The 18,183-nt window shown below is 43.2% G+C and overlaps 1 long non-coding RNA gene across 1 annotated transcript in view; it reads left to right on the forward strand.

The window, feature by feature from the left end:
* Window positions 1-327: 327 nt before the first annotated feature.
* LOC109282396 (uncharacterized) overlaps window positions 328-18,183 on the forward strand; it is a 170,751-nt gene continuing 152,895 nt past the window's right edge. The window contains exon 1 of the long non-coding RNA XR_009463066.1: window positions 328-396. This is a non-coding gene — a long non-coding RNA (uncharacterized LOC109282396). The remainder of the gene's footprint in view (window positions 397-18,183) is intronic.

Here is an 18,183-nt window from a genome sequence, read left to right on the forward strand (position 1 = left end):
TCTGTCTTAATTGGTTTTTTTTTTTTTAATAATAATTGATCTGACCTGCATCGTTCTGTTAGCTTTAGCAAAACTAATTCTGACAGGTTTTGAAATTAAGACTAAAAATATGTTCCAACTAACAGAGTAACCATAAAGCAGTCTGAATTCATAATAATGATAATGCACAATCTGTTTGGAACAATTAAGTTCTGATTATTTACATGTACCAAACAATCATGGATGATGTGAGTTTTGTCCCTGGTTCCAGTTTTTACTTGCCCTTCCATGTTTTGCCATATGGGGGAAAGGCAACAAATTGTACTGAAGACCACTTTGACATTGTGATTTCAGATTCTGCAGCCCTTCCTTACGACTGTCCCCAGTGAATTCAGTAGTACTAGTCATTTCAACAAGGTCAGTGGATTTAAATCTTTGGAATTTAAGTTTGTGTTTGCTTTGTGAATGTTACAGAAAGCATATATGCAGTAGATTCGGTTCTGTAATGCCTGAAGCTTAAGTAGAAAAAAACCAAAAGGGCTAGAATTTCAAAGGATTTACTTTAAAAAGATAGCTTCATGAGTTAGAAATATTTTATGTAATTTCTGAACCTTTTTGTATCTGGAAGCCAGGAACTGGTGGATCTGACTTGCTGGACTTTTCCCTACCTGCAGTGGAATTATTTGATGGCCTAAATCCACCTTAGCAGCTCCTTGTTGTCTTTCTCTGTGGCTCTGAAAAGGGGCAGTGACCAGTACATTTCTACATTTAACTGGCCCTCTGATCAAAAGCAACTGGTTGCAGTACAGAAACTTTCTACGAGGATAATGGAGACACAAAGATGGCCTGAACTCGGGGTGAGCAATTATTTGCTGGACGGCCACTTAAGGAGTTTTGGTAAACTGTTGTAGGCTGGGTCAGCAACCTCCCCCTTCCCTCACCCCCCATTCTGCACCCCCAGGCCAGGTCAACACACCTCTGGCCCCGCAGCAGCTCACGAAAAGTCCCAAAGTGGCTCTGTCCTGGGACCTGGCCCCACACTGTCACCACCCAGCGATCCTGGCCCTAGTGTCTCCATGAAAACCAGCCTGGGACCCCTACAGGCAGGGTGTGCTCTGCTGGGTGGATAGGATGGGGCTGCCAGCTGCCCTGGTCCATCCCATCCGCCTGGCCGAGCGCACCCCGCCTGTGTGGGTCCCTGGCCAATCTCCATAGAGACCCTGCTGGCCTGCTCCATCTGGCATCACTGGCAGGGGGTGCAAGGTAGACAGGCAGGGTGCTCAGGCAGTGGGGCTGTCTGGCAGTGGCAGTCAGAATGGGCCACTGCTGCCAGAGCTGCTGGGATGTGAAGTCTGGCTGCTGTGCCACCACAGCTCTTCTGTATGCCCAGGGGTGGTGGGACTGGCTGTATGCACCATGGCTTGGGCAAAGCCAAAGGACCTGCCGTGGCCTGGATAAAATCCTTTGGCAGGCTGAATCTGACCTGTAGGCTGTATTTTGCTCACCTCTGGCCTAAATCCACCTTTGCCTCCACCTCTATCAGCTGCAGCTGTAAATTTAAGCTAAAATATATTTTTTCTTGCAGAAAATGACTCCTTTTATACTGTGCAAAAGTGAAAGTAAATGTCAAATACATTCCTTTAGTAAGAAACTTTTATATTGGGAACAGTTTCTGTTGCACAGTGGTGGTATTTTAAATCTACTCATGTCTGTGGACTTCGATACCTTATTTTGTCAATGATCAAAGGAATTATTCCCCAATGGCCTTTTCTCTGGTTGGTCCTGCAGTCAAGTCAGAGGGCTGTTATTTGGGTTTGTTTGTTCCAGGGCTGTGCATTGGAGCATCACCATGCTCCCACTCTGCATGCATCAAAGTCTGCCTTAGAGCAACCATGAACCCATTCCAGTAAGCACACCCAAGGTCAGAAAGCCTGAACAGCTCTTAGGTGACAGCACAGGGCTGCTCTGCAGTTGCTGTTACCTCATTTCTAGGATATGGTGCATGTGTGGAGTGAGAGTGAATGGGTGGGGTGTGCATCTGGGTTCAGTGTTTGACCTCTTGAAGCAAAATATTGTGACATAATAAGCTTATGAGTTAATTTCAGGATGAAACATAGAATTTTGGGTTGTAAGTAGACCTTTGAACTATCTGAACTGAATAAAATATTTAATAGGTTTCTTTTTCTGTCTGTGCACTACTTGTTTTACAGACTTCTTAAAAACAAAGTTTCTTCATTGCCTGAAAGTATTTAAGAAATGGCTTATGAAAACATACAATAATCTCTCAGTTGTCAGAAAATTATTTTCCAGAACTATTGCATTTGTTATCTACCTAGGTCGCATGGGTTTCTGCTTCCTGCATACATAGCTTCAGACCCACAATGAAGTTTCAAGATGTTTGTGCAAGCCTTCTGGATGCCAGTATTTGTGTGAAAATAGTCCTAATAGTAGTAATGAAACTTTCTTTTTCCAAGATTATTCTTAGGAACAAAAGTCTCTTTGCACAAATGTTTGCAAGGTGACCCTAGAACCCATGTTCACTTGCCCAAAGCTCTCAGTATGCAGCTAGGTTAGTCTGACATGTACAATGCAGCTTTCTCTGGCAGTTTATTTCATGAGTTTGTCTAAACAAACACACACACAAACCTTGTGCAAGACGTGTTTACCTGGACCCTTGGTATGTGTTTGTCAGATGTCCTAAGTTATTTTAGACAAAACCAAGTCACACCAGGACATTCCCATGCATTTTACCTCAATGAAGACTGTTGCATGCCAAGAGACATGCAATGAAGTGTATTAATTCAGCATTCAAAGTGTAGTGAATAATTCTTTCAAAATGAATCCCAACTTTAAGTGGGAAAGTTTTCCCACTTGTCTTATTATGTTCCAAGAAAGCCGTTTCTTTTTCCTTTCTTTTTTTTTTTTAAGGATTTAATATTTTTGCACAGAGGCTGAGCTGTAAAAACTTCAACTAAAGACCTAGTATCAAAGTTGGGGGCAAGTGAAAACAGATTTGCAACCTGCATGTAGTGTGTACACCTGCATTAATTCTGATGTGAAATGTGCTACAGTGCAGTAAGTATATATACTCAATAGCCATCCCTTATGGGATTTCATCTTCCTTAAAATCCCCTCCCAAACAAGTGACCAAGGTCCTCAAAAATAATATTGCTCCCCAATACTATATTATTTTTTCTTACTAGACTCCTCCTCAACTCCACTCTTTTTAGAGCAATACAAGTGGAAGACTTCTGGGCAGAATCCCACTGCACACTCAAACAGACCTAATTTAAACAACTTCTGCCCACCATTAGTTTGAATTTCTAGTCCCATCTAGTCTCTTTTAGCTGCTTCTTTCAGAATACCCACCCTGAGGCTTTGCCCTCTTTCCTAAGAGGTAGCTCTGCTGATGTCTCTCAAGACTTCTTTCCCTTTGAGCTTTTCCTGTCATTTTTAAAAGGAAATCCAGCTTTTTGCAGGTATATTTAGCAATTCAATCATCTGACCTATTGCTGCACTGCCATTAACCCCTTTTCTCCTGAAGTTGGGTTTCTATACCCTATTACAAGAACCCGTTACAATAAGCAGAGGGCAGATGCATTATCTCCTAGGAGAGAGCCAATGGGAAAGGGAAGTATAGTAGAGGCGAAGTACAGATGTAAGTTTGTCTTGTGAAACGCAATGTTTCCATTCTTTTCATTTTTGGTTTACAAAGATATATATTTACTTTTCTTTGTAATAGTGTATATTGAAGGATTACAAGTAGTACATGAGGAGTTTGGCATAAATCACAGCTGGCCCATATTCAAAGGCTTTTCTAAGTATACTTTGTCTAATTATTACTGCTTGCAAAATCAAATAATGTGTACAGCGGACACCACTTCAATAAACCAGCATTATATGCAACCTGGCAAAACAAATCAAAAGCTTTATCTGCTGCTGGCATAACTTTGAAATGTACAAGCCATCTTTCTCCATCATATTCCCTTTTGAAATCCTTATGGAGTTGTGATATATGTTACTGGAACTTATGGTTTCCTTTTCTGTAATGGGTGGCACCTCAGGCTGTTTGTACACTACACTTTTTACCAGGTTTAAAGTGGGCTAAATGCCTTTTGCACTGCTTTAATGGCATTATTGTTTGAACATTTAGCAGAGTATTGAGCATTAATTCCAGCTGCTGTAGCACATTTGGCGGCATAATGCGCCTTAAATGACTTTGGGACACTGCAAATTAAAACGCCTCTGAGGAGTCTTTGTTTCCTATGCTATGGCCGTGGAGGGAAGCACCAGGCCCCATGCAGCTCAGGGGCTGTGCAGGCAGACTGTATAGGGAGCCTGGGAAGGCAGACTCTGCAGAAGGGCAGGGGCAAGCAGTGAGCCTGATTCCCTTCCCTTCCCCCCCCACCTCCCTCCCCCCAAGTCTGCCTGCCTGAATTGTGCAGGGGCCCGGTGCTTCCCTCCATGGCTGCGGTGCTCCCCAAGACTGGCCAACCTGGGTGCCTGTGGGTGGGTGCTGCCTGGGCAGGGAGGGGGGGGGGGGGTGGGAGTGCCACTGACACAGAAGGAAGCACCAGCTGCTCCCCTGCTGGTCAGGGATTTGTCTGCCCGCCAGCAGCTTGCTCTCCCTGCCCTGCGGCTGGAGAGGCAGGCAAGGATTGGGTTCCAACATGGGTGTACATGACACAAGGGTTTACTTTACCCTAAATTGAAGTGGTGGTTTAAAAAAAACAAAACAACACCATTTCAATTTAGGGAAAATTAAACCCCCGTGTCATCTATAAATTCCCTTCAAGACTAACTTGTTAGAAGTACATAACTTCATAGTCATAAGGCCAATATTCCCTGACAAAAGCTCAGGCCTTTCTGAATGAGTTTAGCCTGAAGTCATGAAGAAGGCAGGTGCCTTAGAGTCTAACATCTAACTACCTCTCTCTCTCGATGGTCATGCTCATTTATTTATTTTGCCGGGTGCTATGGACATTTAGTTCTGGTATCTTTGATTTTCATGCACAGCTTCTGAGGAAGCTGACTGGGATCCACAATGTCATGTTATACCAGAAAGCTACATGCATTCTGCACATCTCAGGGTCAAGTTCCTTATAGCAATACTTTATTTCAAATAATATGAATCTGTTTGTTTCTTTCACTTCGTTTCTTTTCTTGGGAGCAAAATTCTGCTTTTGAATATTCACCAGACATTTCTTATCATTTCTAATTTGATGCAGTCTTATGACTTTGTGTCATGGTGCTTTTAAGCCTCCCCAGGCATTGGGTATTGGCTACAGCTATGGCTGGGGGACTTCAGCTGAGGTGTGCCAATTCTCCTGCTAGGAACAAGCCAGAAGTTCCTGGCTAGGATCAGACTGCTCAGGATCAGACTGATCCCATATATGGGGTCAGGAAATAATTTTACCTCATGGTCAGATTGGTATGTCCTGTGGTGGTTTTTGCCTTCCTTTGTAATGGGTGATATGGCCTTTTATCTGGCACCTCTTGAGTGTTACAAGAAATAATGGCCACAAGCTAGCAGAGAGCAGATTTAGACTGGACATTAGGAAGAACTTCTTCACAGTTCGAGTGGCCAAGGTCTGGAACAGGCTCCCAAGGGAGGTGGTGCTCTCCCCTACCCTGGGGGTCTTCAAGAGGAGGTTGGATATGCATCTATCTGGGGTCATCTAGACCCAACACTCTTTCCTGCCTATGCAGGGGGTCGGACTCGATGATCTATTGAGGTCCCTTCTGATCCTAACATCTATGAATCCTATGAGTGTATATTGACAACATTTTATAGAAGCACAGGACATTGACTGCTGTGCTTCCATTGCTTTACCTGTGGCAGGTTAGGGTGTTAGGTCTTTGTTGTGTCAAGATTGGTGGTAGTCTTATGTAGAGTTTAGATTAGAGTTTGTATGGGATGGTTTGGATAGTGATGCTCCTGTCTCGGGACTAGATCGGAGGTTCCCTACTCCCAGGCCGCAGCCTGGTACCAGGCCGTGAAGGGTTGGCTGCCAGACCAGAAGTCTGGAAGTGACCAGCATACTGTGGACCGGCAGTCAATTCTTTTTTTTTATCCTGGGTATAAAAAAGGGTTGGCTGCTGCTCCACAGTATGCCGGTCACTTGCGCACTGCAGTTTGCCGGTCCTCAGTTTGGTGGTCCGTGGTCACTTCTGGTCTGCAGTTTGCTGGCCTGCGATCTAAAAAGGTTGGGAACCCCTGGACTAGATGACCTCTGGAGATCCCTTCCAGCCTTACATTTCTGACTCTGACTATAAAAACAATTCCAGGATAACAGTCATAAGAATGCACTGTTATTTCTTGTTATGGTTCATTCAGATCCTCCCATTACAACATCTTTGGGGAATATCCTTTCTTTTTCTTTCACACTGAATTTTACAACAATCACTTTACTCACCATTGAGAAACTGGGCTAGAGTTGCTGCTGGTGTAACTTGCCATAACTTTTTTTTTTTTTTTTTTTTACTTTAGTAGATCTGTGCTCAGTCACATAAGCTGCTTTTGACTTCATGCCAATGTAAATGAGCAGTAACTCCACTGTGACTAGCAGAGTTGCACCAGTATACTGGTGTGGCATCAGAATCAGGCCCATAGCATCCATTATCTGGACAATAAATTATCTGAAGATGTTTTGGATTGCATTAATCTCTAGCTTCAATAAATATATGTAACATTAGTCACTGGTTGATAGAAAATACAACACATAATTTAGTTATGAGAGTGAGAATAGAATATAAAATTCCAGTGACTACAACTGAGCCATTGTAACTCTTGCCGTGAAGACAAAAAAGCGGTGTGGTTCTGCTCACACTTATTATACGCACTTCAGTGAAGATATTCCTGATTAGCACTGATAACTGAGAGGCTTGGCTACTGAATTGGCTATTGGTATTATATATGCTTCCTGTCTGATGAATCCACCTAACCTACTGTTGTCTGTAAATAGCCACTTGATTTACCAGCTACATGGCACATACTCTTGGAGTGCTTGGAGAGCAAAGCAAGACACTTTCCATGTCAAGTTCATCACGGGGGCACAGAAGGGAATTGGTGAGGTTTTATTCACCAAGGCACCCCTGGGGTTACAAGAAATAATGGCCAGAAGCTAGCAGAGAGCAGATTTAGACTGGACATTAGGAAGAACTTCACAGTTCGAGTGGCCAAGGTCTGGAACGGGCTCCCAAGGGAGGTGGTGCTCTCCCCTACCCTGGGGGTCTTCAAGAGGAGGTTGGATATGCATCTAGCTGGGGTCATCTAGACCCAGCACTCTTTCCTGCCTATGCAGGGGGTTGGACTCGATGATCTATTGAGGTCCCTTCCAACCCTAACATCTATGAATCTATGTCAGGTTCCCATGTTTGCTGCAGAACAATTGAGTTGCTAGTTGCATATGCTTTCCTGCTCACTCAAGCAAAGGTATTGTTTCATTATTGATCATTGTGGTACTGCTCTGGAGCCTTGGTTATTTGGTATATTTAGTTGTACTGCAGGTCAATATAACCAAATATAAATTCCAGTGCACAGCATTTAAATAATTTTTCCATGTAAGAAAGGACAAAAGTATGCATGAAACATTAATCATGTCACCTAATGGAAGGTACTTGTATACTACAATAGCTTGTAGAGAAGCAAATTTGTTCATTGCATCATGTCCCAGACTGCAGAGGTTAGGTGTATAACCTCCAAGAGAATCTGCGCCCTAATATTCTTTAAGCAAGGAATGAACTAAAGATACTTGCTGCAAATGCAAAGTTGTGTGACATGAATACAAAAGATGACTGGAATATTATACAGAAAGAACTGGATGACAGGTTGGAGAAACAGACATGGGATTAAAATTTGATGGGCCAAAATACAATTAGAAAGTAATGACAATAATTTTTTTCTGTAAGTGGGATGACTTACCATTTGGGAGAGAGAGGGGAAAAAAGTCCTTTGGTGTATTAGTCTGTCTCAAGGTGCCTATGACTCTTATGTGGTGTGGTGGAAAAGGCAGACATTATTCTAGAATATATCAGGCAAGATATTTCCATTAACAATAAGTATTAATGCCATTGTACAAGGCAGTAGAGAAAACACCTCAAGAATACAGTGTACAAGTCTGGCTCATGTTCACAACTGGAATGAATGCAGAAGCTAGTAGACTGATTAGAGGAATATACTAAAATGTCTGGGCTTGTTCAGTCTACCAATACAAGATCTGAGAAGGGATAGGGTTGCTGTCTGTAAAAACATATGGGCAGCAGTGTAACTGGGGGGGGGGGGGGGGGGGGGGGCAGAGGGGCAGCAACCTGGGACACTGACTTTGGGGGAATCATTACAACATCCCAGTGCATCTGGATTCTTCACTGCATCTGGAGTAGCCCTGCCCCTTCTGGTCACAGGAGCCAAGCTGGAGAAGTCCTGCACCTCCTGGCTGTTGGAGCTATGTGTTGGGACAGGGGCTGCCTTGTACTCAAACTAAAAGATGATAATTTTGGGATAGAAACCTCAGAGCAGTGAGGTTCTGGAGGAGCTTCTAATGGGAATAGGAAAGCCAAAAGACTTTGTGTGTTGGGGTTTTTTTTTGTTTGTTTTGGATAGTGTTTGAAAAGTTTAAAAGGGACAATATGATTAATAGATTCATAGATGCTAGGGTCAGAAGGGACCTCAACAGATTGAGTTCGACCCCCTGTCTAGGCAGGAAAGAGTGCTGGGGTCAGATGACCCCAGCCAGATGCCTGTCCAGCCTCCTCTTAAAGACCCCCAAGGCAGGGGAGAGCAACAGCTCCCCTGGAAGCCCATTCCAAATTTTGGCCACTCTTACCATGAAGAAGTTTTTCCTGATGTCTAGCCTAAATTTGCCCTCAGTCAGTTTGTGACCATTGTTCCTTGTTAGCACAAGAGGTGCCCTGGTGAGCAGAGAATCTCTGATTCCTTGCTGTGCCTCCCTAATGAATTTGTATGCGGCCACAAGATCCCCTCTCAGCCTTCTCTTGTGGAGGCTGAAAAGATCCAGGTCCCTCAGTCTCTCCTCATAGGGCTTGTCCTGTAAGCCCCTAACCATACAAGTGGCCCTCCTCTGGACCCTCTCGAGACTATCAACATCCTTCTTGAAGTACAGCACCCAAAACTGGATGCAGTACTCCAATTGTGGTCTGACCAACGCTGCGTAGAGAGGAAGTATCTCCTCCTTGGATCTATTTGTCATGCATCTGCTGATGCATGAGAGTGCAGTTAACTCTGATGTCGTGAAACTTTGTTTCAGGAGGTTTAGGCTGTAAGGTGCTAGGCAGAGACACCTGTACAAATATGAAATCTTGTTAAAAGTCAGAGGAGTTTCTTGGAGGGAACTAGCTGTGCAGATGTGTTGAATAGAGGTCACCAGGTACACATCCAGGTTGGGGAGGTACAGTGGTACACTTGTACCTACCTCCCTTTGATTCCTGGTCCATCGGAAATTTAAAACAGACTTCCTGGCAGTGACAGCAGCATTTCTAGTCAGGCAGTGCTGAGGGAGTCCATTGAATTAATGGCTCGTTATAGTCTACCTGCTCTTCCTAAACTTTTAATTCCACAGGTGTTAACTACACGCTCTTCCTTTTTAATGGTCTGGATGTTCCACCAATGATGCTTTCTTTTTCCTGAAATTCTGCTGTCTGTTAGCTGTTCCTGGTAAGGAAGCTGTTATTTCACACAGCCCTGCAGCTTTTTTTAAAGTCATTTCAATTGTTATATTTGTTTTTGCTTTTGCTTTAATGTTAAATTGGATAATACAGCCCTAGGCCCCTAGCATGCAAGTAAAGCTTCTAGTTAACTGGAGAAAAATGTGTTGTGTTTTATGAGATGATGCACCTCATCATCTGCACACCTCTTCCCCCACTTTCCAAATTCTAGATTTGCCCACGGAGGTCACAAATGGGAAACATGTTGAAATGAACTATTTCTTACATAACATCCATGTTATGGATGCTGGAGGATACATTTAGCATATTTATCTAGTAAATAATTGTAAAAAAACCAAAAGAGAAACAAAGCCACAGAAACTGCATTTGCAATGTATACATTTTAAAATATTTGGATGTTTTAGGATTTAAAATAAGGTCTCCAAAGCTGTATGTTTCCTTTAGCAGCCTAACCTTGACTAATTAATGCATGTACAAGAAATTCAACAGCTACATTCACTGATCATGTAAAAATCTAATTGTAGGTGACCTTGTATTTAATTCAAAGTGTTGCAAACACGACAACACCCTTCATTTGAATAGGTTTATATTAAGGCTAATACTTCTTCTGATGGCATTTCTTGTCTCATTTCAGTGTTGCATTTTTCAGATAGTTTAATAAGATCTTTTAAAGAGGGAAAAAAAAAGGAAAAAACTATTTAATTCCCATATAGAGACTTTTAAATTGTCAATATTTATTAGCCAGAGGCACAAAGAGGTCTAATTCCAGGAGCATGCACTAGGTTTTTTTGCGATACATACTAAGACACATGGTGTACTTTTGGGGTAACTTTTAATCTGACGTACAGGGCATTAGGGGCCATTCTACTTTAAGCAGGTTAACAGGTGTAAACAAATTGATTTTTTAAGTTGCTATTCTACAAAAATAAACTGCCTCAGAATATATATTGCTTGATGCTGAGACAGCATATCTGCATGAAAGATTTGCACTGGTATAATTATGTAGATGTAGATGCACTAATGCATTATTTTTTCTTGTAGGCAGTTCCCATTTCTAACAGGTGTTGAATACCAAACTAGTGAGAGCAAGGTACTTATAGTATTCTTAAAATTAACTTTTTACTAAACACAACCTCTTTAGGTGACCCAATGAAGAATGTCTTGCATAGAGCTTGTCTAACCCTATCCCAACTATGCTGTTAGTCCAACAAAATATATCAGCCTAAGAAAACCATGCCTTTTGTTATAATTTTAAATACACTTGAAAGTGAGAAGAAATGAATAGAAGTTTGAAAAGAAATCATGATCTGAGTTCAGAGCTGAATGAAGGCAAGGGGGGAAAAGTTTTAAGATTTGATAAAAGCCATGCAAACACATCTATGATTCAATAGAAGTGGGTTTTTTTTTTTCAAAATGCAAGGACTTTTCTCATGTTTTGTTTTGAAATGTATCACTGTAAAACCAACACAATTGAACTGTGGCTTTTAACTTGCTAGTGCATGCAGGAAAATTAACAAAAAGGTGTTACGTGGTTCTAATCCTAGAATAAAAAGTCATTGGAACAAATGATCAAGGATGGCAAGGCTGTTCCTAATCCCTCCCCCATGCCCCTTTCTTTTTTAACCTTTGGTATAAAAGTGCTCATGAACCCCAGTTTGGTTATCCCTAATTAGCCAAACCTTCCATTGATTATTTTATTGAAGTAAAACCCATTTGGCCAAATTACTCGCAGGTGAATTACACCAAAGATTATTGTAGGAATGAATATAGTCAGTGTTTCTCAGCTCGGCTACTGATTGTTGAGGTGGTAGAGTACCATATGAATTTTACTTAACTTCCTTGGTTTAAAGTTGATTCCAGAACTTCAGCTTGAAGAATGGCTCAGTTGTTTTTTCTGACTTTAACTCAAATCTGTAACACTGTTTTGTTTATTCAAATATCTTATTAGGATTCCATGATGCAGTTAGATAATATGCAACTCCCTGTTCAGAGCTGGGGTGGGGAGAAGGGACTGCATGTGTACATCTGAAGGCAGATTTCGGCCTAATGATTTTGGCACTAGATTTTGGCCTCTCTGTTTCAATCCAGTGCTGTAAACACCAGCCTAAATATCCAGCTTTCTCTACTTGACAGGGAGGGACTTTTTACTTGCACTACCAGAACTGTAACTGGGCCATTGAGCAGTGTCAGTGGCTATGCTGCCACTGGCATGGCGACGGCAATCCCAGCAGTGCAACTGCTGCTGGTTTTTTTTTTTTTTTGTACTTCCTACCCTACCTCTCAGGGTCATGGTCCAGGGCTGGTGCCCCAGGTCTGCCCCCCACCCCTCCCCCTTGCTTTGCTGCCCTGTTAGGAGGGGAGTGTTATTTGTTTGTGCATCTTGCATTACAGGTCAGTGGAAAAACTGCATAAACAGCATTAGGGGCAGAGGGTAGACTTATTCATGTGGTGCTCCATCTGCTTGAAACTCTCCTAGTGGGGCTAGAATTGATGCCCAGACTGCACTATTTGTAGAATTATAGAAAAGTAAGGATAGAAGGACCTCAGACAGTCACCTAGTCCAACCCCTTGCTCTGGGCTGTGTTGTTCCTTACTAAACCAGCCCAGTCAAATGTCTGTCTAACTTGCTCTTAAAAACTTCCAAGGATGGAAATTCCACAGCCTCCCTAGGTAGCCTGTTCCAATGCTTAACTACCTTGATAGTGAGGGAAGTTCTTGCTAATATCCACTGCATTTCCTCTCCTGCAGTTTAAATCCATTGCTCCTAGTCCTGTTGCCTACAGCCACAGAGAATAGTCTATCTCCATCCATCCTTTATAGGTATTTGAAGAGTGTTTGAATGCCCCTTCAGTCTTCTCTTCTCCAAACTAAATCCTGGTTCTTTCAGGCAGTCTCTGTAAGTCACGTTTCCTAGAGCTTTAGTCATTTTTGCTGCTCTCCCCTGGACTTTCTAATCTGTTCAGTTCTTTCCTGAAGTGCAGGGACCAAAACTGGATACAGTACTCCAGGTAAGGCCTTACTAGTATTCAACAGAATGGAAGAATCGCTTCTTTTGATTTTCCTTTTAATACATCCCAGTATTCTGTTGTACGTTCTTGCAACAAGAACACATTGTTGCTTCATATTCAGCTTATGGTCTACTGCAGGGGTAGGCAACGTTTTTTGGCCAGAGTGCCGAAAAAAGCACAATGTCTACCTTGGAAGGTGCCAGAGTGCCGACATGCCGGAGCCCGGAGCAGCAGTTTGAAGCCTCCCGGCTGCAGCCGGCCCATGGAGCCCAGTCTGCTTGCAGCAGGGCTTGCAGCCTCCCAGCTACCTGGGAGCAGCCTGGGCTCTGTGCCTGGCAGCAGCTGCTTAGAGCCCGGGCTGGCAGTAGTATTGCTCAGCATGTGTGCCAGGGGTTGCTGACCCCTGGTCTACTGTAACCGTTCCCTGACTTTGCTGAAGTCTGCTTTCCTGAAATCCAGTATCTGTATTCTGCTGCTCTTCTAACTTCCTCCCCTTATTATCTTAAATACTATCATTTTGTGGTCAGCCACCCTAGTTACCTTCCACCTTCACATTCTCAACCAATTCTTCCTTGTTTGTGAGCAGTAAATCAAGAAGAGCTCCCCGCTTAGTTGGCTTGTGTACCAAAAAGTTATTTCCATCACACTGCAGCAATTTGCTGGACTGCTTGTGCACTTCTGTGTTTCCCTCCCAGCAGATGCTCCTCCTGGGGGACATTTAATTACTGGAACAAGTCCTGCAACCTGGAAGCTTCCATCCATTGTTTAAAGAAGGCTTTGTCCACCTCCTCCTGGTCTGTCCACTTCCTCCTCCTCCACATGCCTTCTGCTGCTTTCCCCTCTGACCTTTACTTAAAGGCTTTCAACAGGCCTATCTTCTACTTTACGTTGCACCTCAGAGCAAATGTACATTGCAGGTCAACACTGTAGGTATATGTAGGTAGGTCAACATCACCTCCTTTCCCCCCCCTGCCTATGCTTCCTGAGCAACCTATTCCCTTCCACGACCATATTCTGGTCATGTGAACAATCTCACCAAATCTCCATGGGTGCCTTTTAGACATGTGGGGATGCTGCTCCAACATGCTGTAATTACAGCGTGTCAGAGCAGACTCAATGAATCGAGTCTGCTGGAGTGTGCTAATTAGCACACTCCAGCCAGCTTCCACATTTTGTGTATTTAGTGTTGCTGCACTTCAAAATGGCTGTGGGGGTGCTTTAACTAAAGCTTGTTGAATAAGCTTTAAAGTGCCCCCTCTGCTATTTTGAAGTGTGGGGCGCTGAATGTGAGATGCCAGAAGAGATTTGACAGCAGAGTACCAGCTGATGTCCCATATGCTGGGGTGAGTTAATAATAAAGGGCTGGAGAATGCTGAATATTATACATGTGTGAGATTTGCTAACACCAGTTAACTAGGCTTTATTTCCCTCTCTCAAGAACAGGCACATACTCCTGCCCATTAGGGCTTTCCTTGCATGCAAAATTACTGTAATAAGGACTGCCACTTGAAAATTTCTAGTGGATGAGACTTTCTTTAAACAACTAACGGAAGTTTTCATACCACAAGACCTGATTCTCATGGGTTACTCTAATTACTGTGACATCTGCTGGGAGAGAAACACAGCGGCGTGCAGCCTATCCAGTAAGTTCTTGGGGTGTGTTGGGAAGAACTTTTTGGTACAGGTAGTGGAGAGACCAACTATGGAGGGAAGCTATTCTCTATTTGCTGCTCACAAACAAGTAACAAATGGGTGAGAATGTGAAGGTAGAAGGTAACTTGGATAACAGTGACCATAAAATGATAAGCATCCATGATCCGAAGGGAAGGAAGGAAGGAAGAAGAGCAGCAAAATAAAGGCTTTGGACTTCAGACAAGCGGACTTTAAAAATCTCGGGGAAACTAGTAGACAGGATCCCTAGGAGACAGAGTCTGGGTGTGCTGCTTGTACAAAACACACAAACAACCCCCCCCCCCCCCCTTTGCTAAGGGTGCAGGACTAGATATTCCAAAGCAAAGAAAGAATAATATGTGAAGCAGGAAAATGGCCCAGCTTAACTGTCAGCTCTTTAGTGAACTAAAACACAAAAAGGAATCCTACAAATGTGGAGAGTTGGGCATGTTACTGGGGAATGCAGGGGAAAAAATTGGAAGGCCAAGGCATGATTTGAGATACAACTGGTAAGAGACAAAGTAACAACAAAGATTCAACAAGTATGTTATAAATCAGAGGAAGATCAAGGAAATTGCAGGCCCCTTACTAAATGCAGAAGTTACAAATCATGCAGAGAAGGTTTATGTATGTAATGCCTTTTTATTTCAGTCTCCAGGCTAGTTACCAGATGATGAGTGCAGTTGGCAGCAAAGATGGGAAAGGAGATAACTAACCTAAAGTAGTGGAAGAACAGGTGAAGGATTACTTAGAAGCTAGATGTTTTGAAGTTGGCAGGGCTGGATGGGATGCAGCATAGGATACTGAAGGAATTGACTAAGGAAATTGCAGAGCCATTTGCTATCCTCTGAGAATTCATGGTGGTTGGGTGAGGTCCGAGATAAAAGGCAAATATAGTGCCCATCTTTAAGAAAGGGAATAAGGAAGTTCTGGGGAATTATAGACCAGTCAGCCTGACCTTGATACCCGGAAAGATCACTGAGCAGGTCATCAAGGAGTCAATTGTGAAGCATCTAAAGAAGAATAAGGCGATCAGGAACAGCAGCATGAGTTTACCAAGAGCAAATCATGCCTGACCAACTTGATTTCTTTTTATGATAAGGTGAGAGATTGTGGAATCAGGGATGTAGTATAGCTTGACTCTAGCAAGGCTTTGGACACTGTGTCCCATGACATATTCTCATTAACAGGCTAAGGAAATACAGACTAGACAAAAGTATTAGAAGGTGGATACATGTCTGATTGGATTATTGTGTTCGAAGTCTAGTACAGGGGTTCCCAAAGTTTTTATGCCGTGGCCCAGAAGTGGCCGTGGCCTGGCAAGCCGCAGCCCAGCAGTCACAGCCAACTGTGGCTGAAATTTCCGTCCGGAAGACAGGTAAGGATACCCCCAGCCCCTGGGCATGGGGAGGGCCAAATCCTGTGCTGCTGCAGGCCCTGTGGAAGGAGCTGTGGCCTCTCTGCCCAGCTCTGGGCAGCTGTGGTTTGCCAGTCCACGGCCACTTCTGGTCCAGCAGCTGACTGCTGTGGACCGGCAGCTGACCTGCCACGGCCTGGCATTGGGGACTGAAAATCTCTGGTCTAGTTGACAAGAGGTATAAAATCAGGTTCCCAGGGCTCTGTCCTGGGTCTGGAATTGTTTAGTATCTTCACTAATGATTTGCATGATGGGATTGAGTACATGCTTAACAAATTTGTGGATGACACCAAACTGGGTGGAGTTGTAGATACTTTGGAGGGTAGAGCTAGGATACAGAATGACCTGGATAGACTGGAGAAATGATCTGTCATCAATTGGATGAGATTCAGCAAGGACAAGTGTGAAGTTCTGCACTTGGGATGGAATAACTGCATGCACAATACAGACTGGGGAATGAGTGGCTAGGCTGCAGTACTGCAAAGAAGGACATGGGGGTTATAGTAGGTTGGAACTGAATACGAGCCAGCAGTGTGCTCTTGTAGCAAAAAAAGCCAACAGCATATTGGGTTGTATTAACAGATGCATATTAACAGGTGTGTCTATTGCAAATAAAGGAAAGTGATTCTTCTGCTCTTCAACACTGGTGAGGCCTTCCCTGAAGTACTGTCTAGTTTAAGGTTCCATATTTTGGAAAGGATGTGGACAGATTGGAAAGAGTCCAGTACAGAGCAACAAAAATGATAACAAGATTTATGAGGAAAGTCTAGAAAAACTAGTGTTACTTAGCCTGAATAAGAGAAGGCTGGGGGGAAGGGGGGGGACAGGATTTGATAATAGTCTTTGAATACCTGAAGGGTGATTAAAAAGAGGATGGTGATGAGCTTTTTTCTCTGTGACCATAGGGGCAATCTTCAAGCTTCAGCAAGGAAAGTTTATGTTGGAGGTTAGTCAAGAGCTTTCCGACTACAAGGGTAGTCGTATTGGTATGGGCTGCCAGAGAAATTGTGGAAGCTCCACCCTTGAAAATTTTCAGGATTAAGTTAGACAGACACTTGAGTGAGATGGTCTAGTCAGGGATGAACTGCCACGAGCAGGCAGCTGGACTAGATGACCATGTGAGGTCTCTTCCATTCATACTTTTCTATGCCCCTGTGATGCAACTCTGTTGGGCCAGATCCATCTCCCAGAAAGTAAAATGTAATCCAGGGCCCTTATTTACAATGGCTTCAGTCCAAAGCTATATGTGTCACTGGGTAAAAAACATGACCTGCCTTGGGAACAACAGTCTGAATCCATGGCTTCCTTTCTTCTAGGTTAGTATCGGTCTCTCTGAGCCACAAAGTTGGCTGCAGCTTCTTTGCTTTCCTTCTGGCCCCATGATTCAGCAGGAAGCCAAGAGGTGATGGTTTGACTGTGGTTAATGCTGTAACTGGGTAGAAGGGGCCCTCTACTGGGACATAGGTGTGGGTTCAAATTCTTTGCGCTTGAGGCTGAGGGAGGCCCAGTGTCTAATAAGTCTTGTATGTTCTGGATGAGTGCTCTAACCATTAGGCTTTATGCTTTTGTCCACATACAGATCATAAGTTCTGCTATGATTTATATCTTAGGCAGTCAGGGCGAAGCAGGATTGCAAGCAAATAGAGGGAACTTCGCACAGGTTGAAATCTCCCACTGGAATGAATGGAGAGCCACATACTTCCTGTGCTAAGTAAGGATCTGACTCTGGAAGTAGCTAACTGCTTTTCATTGAGATAAATGAGAGAGCTGTGTGGTGATGCAGGGTGAAGTAAATTTGCTGTGAGCTAGCTCCCCATTGAAAAAATATATATACTAAATAAAGGAGAGCTATGCATCTACACAGACCATAGAATAGAGCATACATAGAATGCCTCTTTGATCCTAGCTGAGTAAGAAAGGACTTTGTTGGAAGCTATGCATTTGACTTCTGGTGGGTGATAGAGGATTTAACCCTCTGCAGAGAATTAGAATCTCAAGGTCAGTATAGAAACTATGAACCCCTCAACCTATTTCAGGTGATTTCATGCATCTATATAGATACCTTTTGCTTTCTGAATGACTCACCCCCTGATAGTTTGCCAGATCTGAGGGAAAAGGAGGTAAGGTCAAAACATTGATATGATGTAATCTGTGGGGAAATTTCCACGAGGACTTTTTTTCTCTCCAAAAACTCCTCTGAGAGTTTTGAATTTAGGAACTGGTTTGGTGGTCTCGAAACCACATGTGCAGCCATAGCTCTTGTTTAGGTTGGGAGGGAAGGTACCAAGCAACTGCAGCTGGTCAAGAGACAGTGGAAGCATTTTCAAACAGTGTTGTGAGAAAAAGATAGCCCACTTATATGTTCAACAACAGCAGTGCTGCTCTTCTATTAAAAATTCTTGCTTTTTAATTAAATTGTTGAAG

Source organism: Alligator mississippiensis, chromosome 6, assembly GCF_030867095.1.
Source record: "Alligator mississippiensis isolate rAllMis1 chromosome 6, rAllMis1, whole genome shotgun sequence".
NCBI classification, from domain to species: Eukaryota; Metazoa; Chordata; order Crocodylia; family Alligatoridae; genus Alligator; species Alligator mississippiensis.